The following is a 9,314-nucleotide window of genomic DNA, read 5'->3' as shown; positions in this document are numbered from 1 at the left end:
AAAACAGTGTGCCAAAAAAGTGGAGTCAACTTCGTCTAAGGATAAGAGCTATGCGTGAGGGAGATAATCCTTAATTTTGAAATGAATTTCTAAATTTTATAACAGCAATTAAATATACATCCGTATTTTCAAGCTAGTAACGAAGTACTTACAGCACACAGCTATAAAGTATTTTCGTATCATTCGTTTTTCAAAAGGTGTTACTGTATATAAACAAATTAATTTGTCAAGTCTCTTCCATGTGTTCAGACTCGAATTCGATCATAAAAATTAAATAATATTATATCTTTCGGTAATTAATAAAAAGAAAACACAACTTCGCAGCTATGTTAAGGCTTCCCGGAGTTTGAAATGCGTTCAAAACATACATTGGATTGCGAGGTTGGTTTTTGGTTTTCACTTGTAATTTATATACTTAAGTACAGACAATTTATATGGAAGGTTCTCTCGGCTATATATTACCATATCTGTTATGATATCACATGACTTCGTTGATCACGTGACGGTCATTTATAATTGTTTGAAGTGTTTCACATAAATCGCTTCAGCGCAGCTCATTTAACAATTATTTTTAACTTTTTGTTTCATAAATGAACTCACTGTATCCTTGTGTACCCGAAATGTGCTTGGGAAAAATGGTAGTATTACTTGCGTACAAAATACACGTATTTCATGAAGAGTTCAACTTACCGACACACTTACCTACACATTTGAGGATAATCTGTATTCAAACAAAGCCATCACACATTTAACCAAGCAAGATTCGGGTAGAGAACAAACTCCTCTTACGATTTCCGTAATAGATCTTAAATGAATCCTCATAAATTACCTGCGCTAGACTCTTTTATAAACACATCATAAATTCTACCTCTTATCACTGGTATAAAAAAGAGTACATTTCAAAAGTATTTTTTTCTAAAGCAGTGTAAACACGCTGAATTTCAATCAAGGGTAATTAAACAAACTATTTTAAAATATTCGGAGATATAAGATATTAAAATACAATTCAGACACGTGAATTTTGCAATAGGGTTCTGACATCTTATAGGCAGTTTGAAATAAGGTCTAGATTTAGTGACACTCTCCCCGTCATAACAGCTCAAGTTTGCAGTGACTTGACGTCATTTTCCATTATGACGTCATATATTGGTAGTTCAGAGAAGTAAAGGCATAAAGTGCATTCTATAAGGGAATCCTTAACCTACCCGCGTTTGTTAAAAGATTAAACAAATATCATGTCAAGAAGTAGCACCTGTGAATGCACTGAACACATAGCTTGTGTACAGTGCGCATAATGATAATGATAATAATAAGAATGTGCTACACGGGCAGATGAAAACAACCCATGGTCTCGCGCGGAAATGAGCGAAATGAAAGAGACGTATCCGGTAGTTAGTATTTATCCGGAATGCTAGTGCGCAATGGCGGCAATAAACAAACGAAGCGGATACGTTGAAGGAAAAACTTCTTTATTTATTTCTTACCGTTATGTAGACCAGTGAAAATAATGTACAACGATTAATCGCATAAATCCCATGAAGAATAGAAAACTGAAAGTAGGGCAAACATAGATCCCTGGACATATCAGAGGTGAGATCAGGTAAGTAGGGCTATTCTATGCATGAATGAAATGCAAAACTCACTGTCTGAACCAAATTATCCTACTGGTTTCACAATTCCATTACATCGAAATGATCATTGTATTTTCGTCCAACCCCCAACAAATAATCGGAAAGTAGACATTGATTTGGGGGAGTGGACATCAAGGGGGGGGGGGGGGGGGGGGGGGTAGAGGGGAGCTAAAGTGTTAAGATGAAAATGGGGGGCCCGAGGGATGTAATCAAATTCATCAGTTATAACATGTATACCAGAACTAGTAAATGCACAATTGGCTGGAAAAAGAGCAATATGGACTTGTATAATTATATAATGTGTATGTTTAATTGTTCAGAATGCAAAGTTGCAGTATGTATTCACATAGACATATAACGGATAACATATCTGTTATATGTCTATGCCCGGGGCAGGGTTGGCAAAAAAGTGGTCGATATGAGGCCGGTGGTCAATACTGGTTGAAACTGGTTAATACTGGTCGATTGAAAATTGTTTGGTATATATAATATACTTATAAGTCATATTACATAAATAATGTACAAATGACTTGAATATTGGGGAGATGTAAAAGTTTCTGTTCAAATTCCTTAATTTAACAAGAACTACCTTAGTATAAGTATTGTTTCATCAATCTTCATTTTAACTGTTGAATAAACATTTGAGAGTGGGTTAGTGATGTTTTCATAACAATAACAGGTACACTGGTCATCTCTGGTCCCAGCCTATGCTTATTAACACCTGTCCACTCTGCTTCCTGGGCTCAGGTAATGTCCAGCTACTTTTTATTCTTAATCTGTCCAGGTACATGTATTAAGAGGTCTGTCTCCAATAATCAAGCTATGTTATAGAACTGTGACCCTCTGGTAGGTACTGAAGATATTTCGGTCAGTTTTAGCAAACCAAATATATTAAACTTATGAAATTACATTTGATTATCTAATGAAAAATATTAATCAACAATTGATCCATATAATGAAAAGACTTAATTTATCTTTATCTTTGCAAGAAATGTACAAAAATAGGAAAATGGACAGTTTAAATCACAATTGACCATTATTGACCACTTGGGGAGTATTGACCAGGACAGTTAAAACCACTGGTTAAAACCGGGGGCGGTTTTAACCGTCCAACTCTGCTATGCCTCTATGGTATTCAGAGATAGATCATACTAACTAATTACTTTTTCTTTAATTAAGTGAATTTATACATTGCTTGTTTCTCCTAACTACATGTACTACTTTATGGCATAAATTGAAGATTCAGTCCCTGGTGTTGGAGATCTTTTATCTTGAAAACAATAGATGCTAGTGCCACACAACCAAAGAATGTAGTAAACATACTGCTACCTTTGCATGTATTAATTAGCAAATTAAGGTACTAGGAAATATAAATGTAAGGAACAAATGTCTAGGGTGTATTTTATCTATTAAAAAGATTGTATCAAACTCTAAATCTAATAAGTAAAATTTTGTAATATTCCAGCTTCAGGAAGTTTATCCTATCATAATGGAGATGATTATAGCTACTTTGAACCTACTTTCATGGATCTACCATATTATCTTTTTTTTACTATGACATTTGACTGTTACTTTTCAAAGAAGGTGTAATTTATAAGTATAACGTGCATCACATGCAATTTTAATGATGCAGGCAAATAATTTTGATGCAATATAATTAATAAAAGGCAAGCGTGAACTGTAGATTTACCCAGATTAGATTCAATAAGTACATATAAATGATATTAAAATCCTGCGTGCTCGTTCCATATAATGTCCCTTGAACATTACAAGTATTTACTTATTCCAAATACATGTAGTTCAAAATTAAGTCAGAAATTCTAAAAAAAAAAATTTTTAATTAAAGTTTATTTCAGGAAACAAAGCCTGTCTGAAACTCCAAAATGACATTTCCAGAAAGCTGAAGAATGGATAAAAATGTATCTACCATCTTACAACCCAGATTTCATTCCACTGAAAAGAAAAGGGACAGGGTAAGAAGTTATTATTAATAAAAGATATATATATGCTGAAACATCTTAAAAGATATATTGTTAGCTCACCTGAGCTGAAAGCTCAAGTAAGCTATTTTAATCACTTTGTATCTGCCATCTGTCTGTAAACTTTTCACATTTTCATCTTCTCCAGAACCACTGGGCCAAATTCAATCAAACTTGGCATAGATCATCCATGGGTTAAGGGGATTCAAGTTTGTTGAAATGAAAGACTATGCCCCCTTCAAAGGGGCGATAATCTTAATATAGCTAGTCCCTGTGTATATATATGTATGACTTGTGATGGCTGTATACATGTATGCGTCCTGTTTTATTTCAAATTTCTGTTTTTATGTCTATGCATGCAATTATATATCATTAGTGCTTTGTGTTTTTTTAATGCTATATAGTCGGTTAAAGAGCTCTTAGCTCATGTTTATTGTTACCTGTATATAGTTCCGACTTTAAATAAAAATTACTTACTTACTTGCAAAAATGTAAAAATAGGCCGGGGGGGGGGGGTGGCATTTAAAAATCTCCGTAAGAACCACTGGGCTAGAAAAGTTCAAATTTACATGACAGCTCTCTGACATAGTGCAGATTCAATTTTGTTAAAATCATGGCCCCGAGGGTAGGGTGGGCCACAATAGGGGATAAAGGTTTTACATACAAGTATATAGGAAAAATCTTTTTTAAAAATATTTCTTGAACTATTTAAGCTAGGGCTTTTATATTTTGTATATACATTTTTTACGAAAAGTTCTTTCATGTGATGCAACAGTGTTCGATCTTGTGACTTTGACCTGGAAGTTTGACCTACTTTTGATAAAAATCTGACCTATTCAATATCTCAACTATTTAAGACAGAGCTTTCATATTTTGTATATAGATTTCTTATGTCAAGATCTTTTGTATCATGCATGTACCATGATTAACCTTGTGACCTTGGTCTTATCCAGAACAGCAAGATCTTGTCGATCATATTGGTGTTGAGGCGGTGTTGGGGCATTTCTGTGTAATGTGAATTCATTTCAGTAATGTTGTGATCCTTTGGGGCTCATGTAGGCTGGGGCCACAATATGGGATCAACATTTTTCATAGGAATAAAGACTGAAATCTTTTTAAAATCACAACAGCTGTACAATGACAGGGCCAAGGTGACTCCGTTGAGCGATGTGGCTCTTTGGCCTCTTGTACTGTTTAAGACGCATGTATTTAAAATTTATCATAGGGTATATTTGCATTTATTTTTTCAGAAATTTTGCATGTCCATGTCTTGGAAGGTGAATAGGTGAAAAGTCAATAGATGCTTACCATATCAGATGCTTGCAGAGGATACTGGGGATAAAGTAGCAGAAAATTATGGAAAACAGGAAGTGGCAGCCAGGACTGACATCAATGCAATAAACAATGAGCTGAGGAGACGGTGATGGAACTATATAGGACACGTGCTATGGAGGGGAGGTGACAATGACAGTGAGATGGCGTTGGGTTGGACACCAGAAGGGAAGAGGGCATTTAAGAGACCGAAAACAACCTGGAGAGGAACAGTAGAAGCAGAAAGAAAGATTGCAGAATGGAGAAACTTGAATGAGATCAAGATGGTAGCAATAGAACAGAGTGGATTGGAGAGAGTCTCGGTCCTATGTGTTTTTGGCATGGAGAGAACTAAGTAATGTCTAGATTGTTGGAGATAAGATGACCAGGAATATGAATGGATGTGCTGGAAACTGTACTAAGACCCTTATGTATTTGGATAGATTTACATACCATCATGATTTTGCTATGAAAAACTTGAAAAAAATCCTCAACTCATATTGTAGCTGACATTGTACATTTGTACTTATTAATATTTCAAATGAACATATTTTTAGACATACAATATCTAAACTTTGGAGTCCATGTACATCTCCACATTGGATAATAGGTTATGATGTATGTGTGTGAAATCTTTTCCTATGGTATGCACATGTTAACACATTAGTTTAAATGATGATGTATATCTTATGACTATGGAAGAGATTGTGTTCAGAACAGAATATGTGTCTAGAAGAGTTGTTGCCCTTGAATGTAATTCATTATTTACATGGGGTTGAAAAATAATCCAGCACACAGTAGTACTAAATGCATTATGTTAAAATACATTTATGAAGGGTATAAGTGATACTGTCCATTACTGATTAATACACTTTGTGAAATCATATTGTTATGTTTAATAAATTTCAAGGCTGCACCTTTGTACATTTTACAATATAATATTCTGCACTTTGGTATCAAATTCTCTTAACCTAATTTAAGAGTTACATATTCATTAACAGCAAGTTAATTATGATATGCTATGTAGTTTGTCAAAGGGGCATTAGCTGTGAAAGTGATGGCAACCTTTTTATTCAAAATCTCTCAATAAGAATATATATTAATGCCTAATAATAATATTTATTTTGTACAAAAACATGAGAAACCTAATAAAACGACAATAGATTGTCACTTTTAGTGTATAGAAATACATAAGGACGAATTATTGTCTTGCAAGACAATAATCATTTAATTACCAAAATTCATGTGATATTCATACACATTAATGTGCCTGTTTTGGGGTTAAAAGGTGTTTGAAATAATTAAATACTGGTGTTATCACTGAAATATACATGTATGATATGGAGCCATTTAATTAATTTTTTGGTATCAAAATGGCAGCTAATGCCCCTTTAAGAATAACTATTTTCAATGCACATCATAATAACCTTGTTAAGCTTGAAAGAATATTGGCTATAAGGAATCTTGATCATAAATATTAAAAATATTTTTAATTTCTTTCAAGGAGTTCCTTATAAACAAGCATAAAATCATGATTATAGTACATTGACTCTTGTGTGTTTCAATCTGTTAGACTTTCCCATTTTATTGCATTTCTTGGAAGTTGTGTTAAAAGAATTGGTGGTCTTGAAAAAGGTTGTTGTAGTGAACAGCAAAGGTCAACTGCTATTCAACAGTCTGTATACCTAGTCACCAAGGGCAAGGGTAGAGGTCATGTGGTTCTGCATTTCACAGGGCCAGTTAAGGGGCTAAAAGAATATAGTGTTAATGACAATTATTTCCATGGAATAATGAGAGACATCTCCCATTTCTTGTTATAGTGTTCTTCTTTAAAGATTTTGTGGGAGATGAGAAATACTTTATTTGATGCACAGACACCAAATTAAAAGTGGAGCTTGTTGATCCTAAGTGACATCCTTGCCATTATCTTCAATGCAGTCTTTCATGTGTCTTATAAAGGTTTGCAAACACTAGTGCTTGCATAATGCACAGACACGTGAAGTGGGTAGTGTACGTGTACAGATGTTGTGTACACACCACCACCCCTCCACTGTCTACAAAATATATACCTGTATAACCAGTAATATCACCAGAATATGTTATTTCCCCACCGATCATCTTCATAAGTCATTATGAAGTCAGTTCTACATTCTATGAGCTCTGGTGAGATATTAATACATACCGTACCACTGGATCTAAAAGAAATCCGTTTTACCACCGTCCCATTCCAATTTGATATCCTTTACTCTCATGCGCTTTAAATCAGAGACGGGATACTTTTAACTTTGATAAAGTTGAATTTTCCATTATATTCACAAGCATAGTAAATTATCATCCCTTGCGAATTATGATATACTGGCTGACACCCCCCCCCCTTACATTGCATGGTAGGATGAATCCGCCCCCTTCTTTACATGTATGGTGTTGAAGTTTGGAATAGAGAACATCTGTTATGGATTTTTTGGACCCCTTTTTATTTTCGTTTGATAGTCAAGAATTTTAGACGACCGCGAGTTATCCTCTGCTACCCCCCCCCCCTTCAGAAAAAAAAACCCACGCCATCTGTCTGTCTGATGCTCTTAAGATTCTTATGTGCAACAAAAATGGAAGTTCAGTAAAATTTCTGGCAACTTTCTTGCATATTGTATTGAAAAAAAAAAAATTTGATTTATAGTCAATATTAGCCCTTAAATAATATATGTCTCTGATATGAAGCCTACCAAAAATACCGTGTAATTTCATTCCAAATGTACCTAGCCAAATTTGTCATGTAATTGGATATGTAAGGTATTTTATATCTATTAGAAAATATTTTATTAAGATTCATTTTTCGAATTTGAATATGGCGTATTATACGCCAACAATTATTCCGGAAATATATTATCTATTGGTGACGTTTCACCCAAGTAAGTATAATCTCGCGAGAATACCGCTTGTTTTCATCTGCCCGTGTAGCACATTCTAATAATAACAACAACGCGACGATACACTCTACAACGGCCGTCACTGCTATCCAAATGAAATTTGGATTCATCAGTGAACAGAATATTGGCCCAGTCCTGTATTCTGAATCGCAGATGTCGTCTGCACCACGCTAGTTTAGCGATACGATGACGTTGGGTGCACCGCTGGACGTCTTGGTCTGATGTTGTGCTCGCGCAGACGATTACGCACCTTCTTGCACTGATTGGTCAAAGTCCAGGAATGCTACGAGCAGTCAAACTTGCTGTCTGGAAACGATTTCTCAGGTGCACAAGTCTAATGTGGTTGTCCTGTCGACGCGACGTCACACGAGGACGACCAGAACGTGGTCGATCCCGGGTGTTACCAGATTGTTGGAAACGTCTCCATAATGACTGGATGGTGTTCCGATGGACTCCAAAGTGTCTTGCTACGATATTTTGTGCCATTCCAGCTTGAAGCATCCCAACAGCACGATTACGTTGGTTTTCGCTGAGTCGTGACATGACAGAAGGGTAAATTTTGTCAAAACTAAAGTGCTTTCCTTAACGAATAGTGTCCAAACAAACCTTTTACACTTCTTACTCCAAACAGTATTGGCCAGTAAAACTGGTGCGTACGAACACTTCAATAAACAACATGTGTTCACTAACCATGAAAAAGTCCGTGCAACTGAGTCGGGTACTATCCGATATTGTTAAAAAACACCACCTTTATCTATTGTTTAGATTTTTTATATATAAATAACAAATATAGAAAAATTATACTAAATTTTATAATGCAGTTTCTTTTTCCGCTAGTATATATATATATATATATATATATATATATATATAAAGTCTCTTTTTTGGAAGTAAAATACATAAAAAAAAACCTCTAAACACTTTGTTGAAATATTTCGACCGTGTTACCGGTCTTCTTCAGTCGTGTTTATTTCTCATAAACGTTGCTATGAGAAATAAACACGACTGAAGAAGACCGGTAACACGGTCGAAATATTTCAACAAAGTGTTTAGAGTTGCATATATATATATATATATATATATATAGGTCAAAGTTCATGGCTAAAGGTTAGCAACCATGGAACCAATCGGCTTGGACTGATAGTCCGATTAGAATCAAACCTCTCACTGCGCTCGATATACGGACATTCGCTGAGATTGTCCGTATATCGAGCGAAATGAGAAGTTTGATTTTGATCAGACTGGGGGATCCCATATCTTCATATTTATTTCTACTATATGTAGATACTTGATATATTGACAAAAATGACAAAGACATAAAAAGTATTAAGATAGACGGTGAAGCAAATCTAATATCCAAATAACACTTTCACTTGGTTCTCCACAATCAAAAGATAGGATAACGAGGTTGTTAGACTACGTGAACAAATGGGTTTAGAAAATTTGTTCTAGATAGAGCTCTGAGTTAT

At 34.9% G+C, this 9,314-nt stretch overlaps 1 long non-coding RNA gene across 2 annotated transcripts; it reads left to right on the top strand.

Annotated features, from left to right (window-relative positions):
• The first annotated feature begins 1,317 nt into the window (after positions 1-1,317).
• On the top strand, positions 1,318-5,835 carry LOC130054564 (uncharacterized). Of its 2 annotated transcripts, none has more exons than XR_008802855.1 (3): positions 1,318-1,600; positions 3,488-3,604; positions 4,861-5,835. It is a non-coding gene; the product is annotated as an uncharacterized LOC130054564 (long non-coding RNA). The 2 variants fall into 2 exon arrangements; XR_008802856.1 differs by having other exon boundaries at positions 3,478-3,604.
• Positions 5,836-9,314: the final 3,479 nt, after the last annotated feature.

The sequence above is a fragment of the Ostrea edulis genome, chromosome 5 (assembly GCF_947568905.1).
Source record: "Ostrea edulis chromosome 5, xbOstEdul1.1, whole genome shotgun sequence".
In the NCBI taxonomy this organism is placed as follows: Eukaryota; Metazoa; Mollusca; class Bivalvia; order Ostreida; family Ostreidae; genus Ostrea; species Ostrea edulis.
Note: the sequence above shows the minus strand (reverse complement) of the source record. Positions and strands in the feature narration are given on the sequence as shown.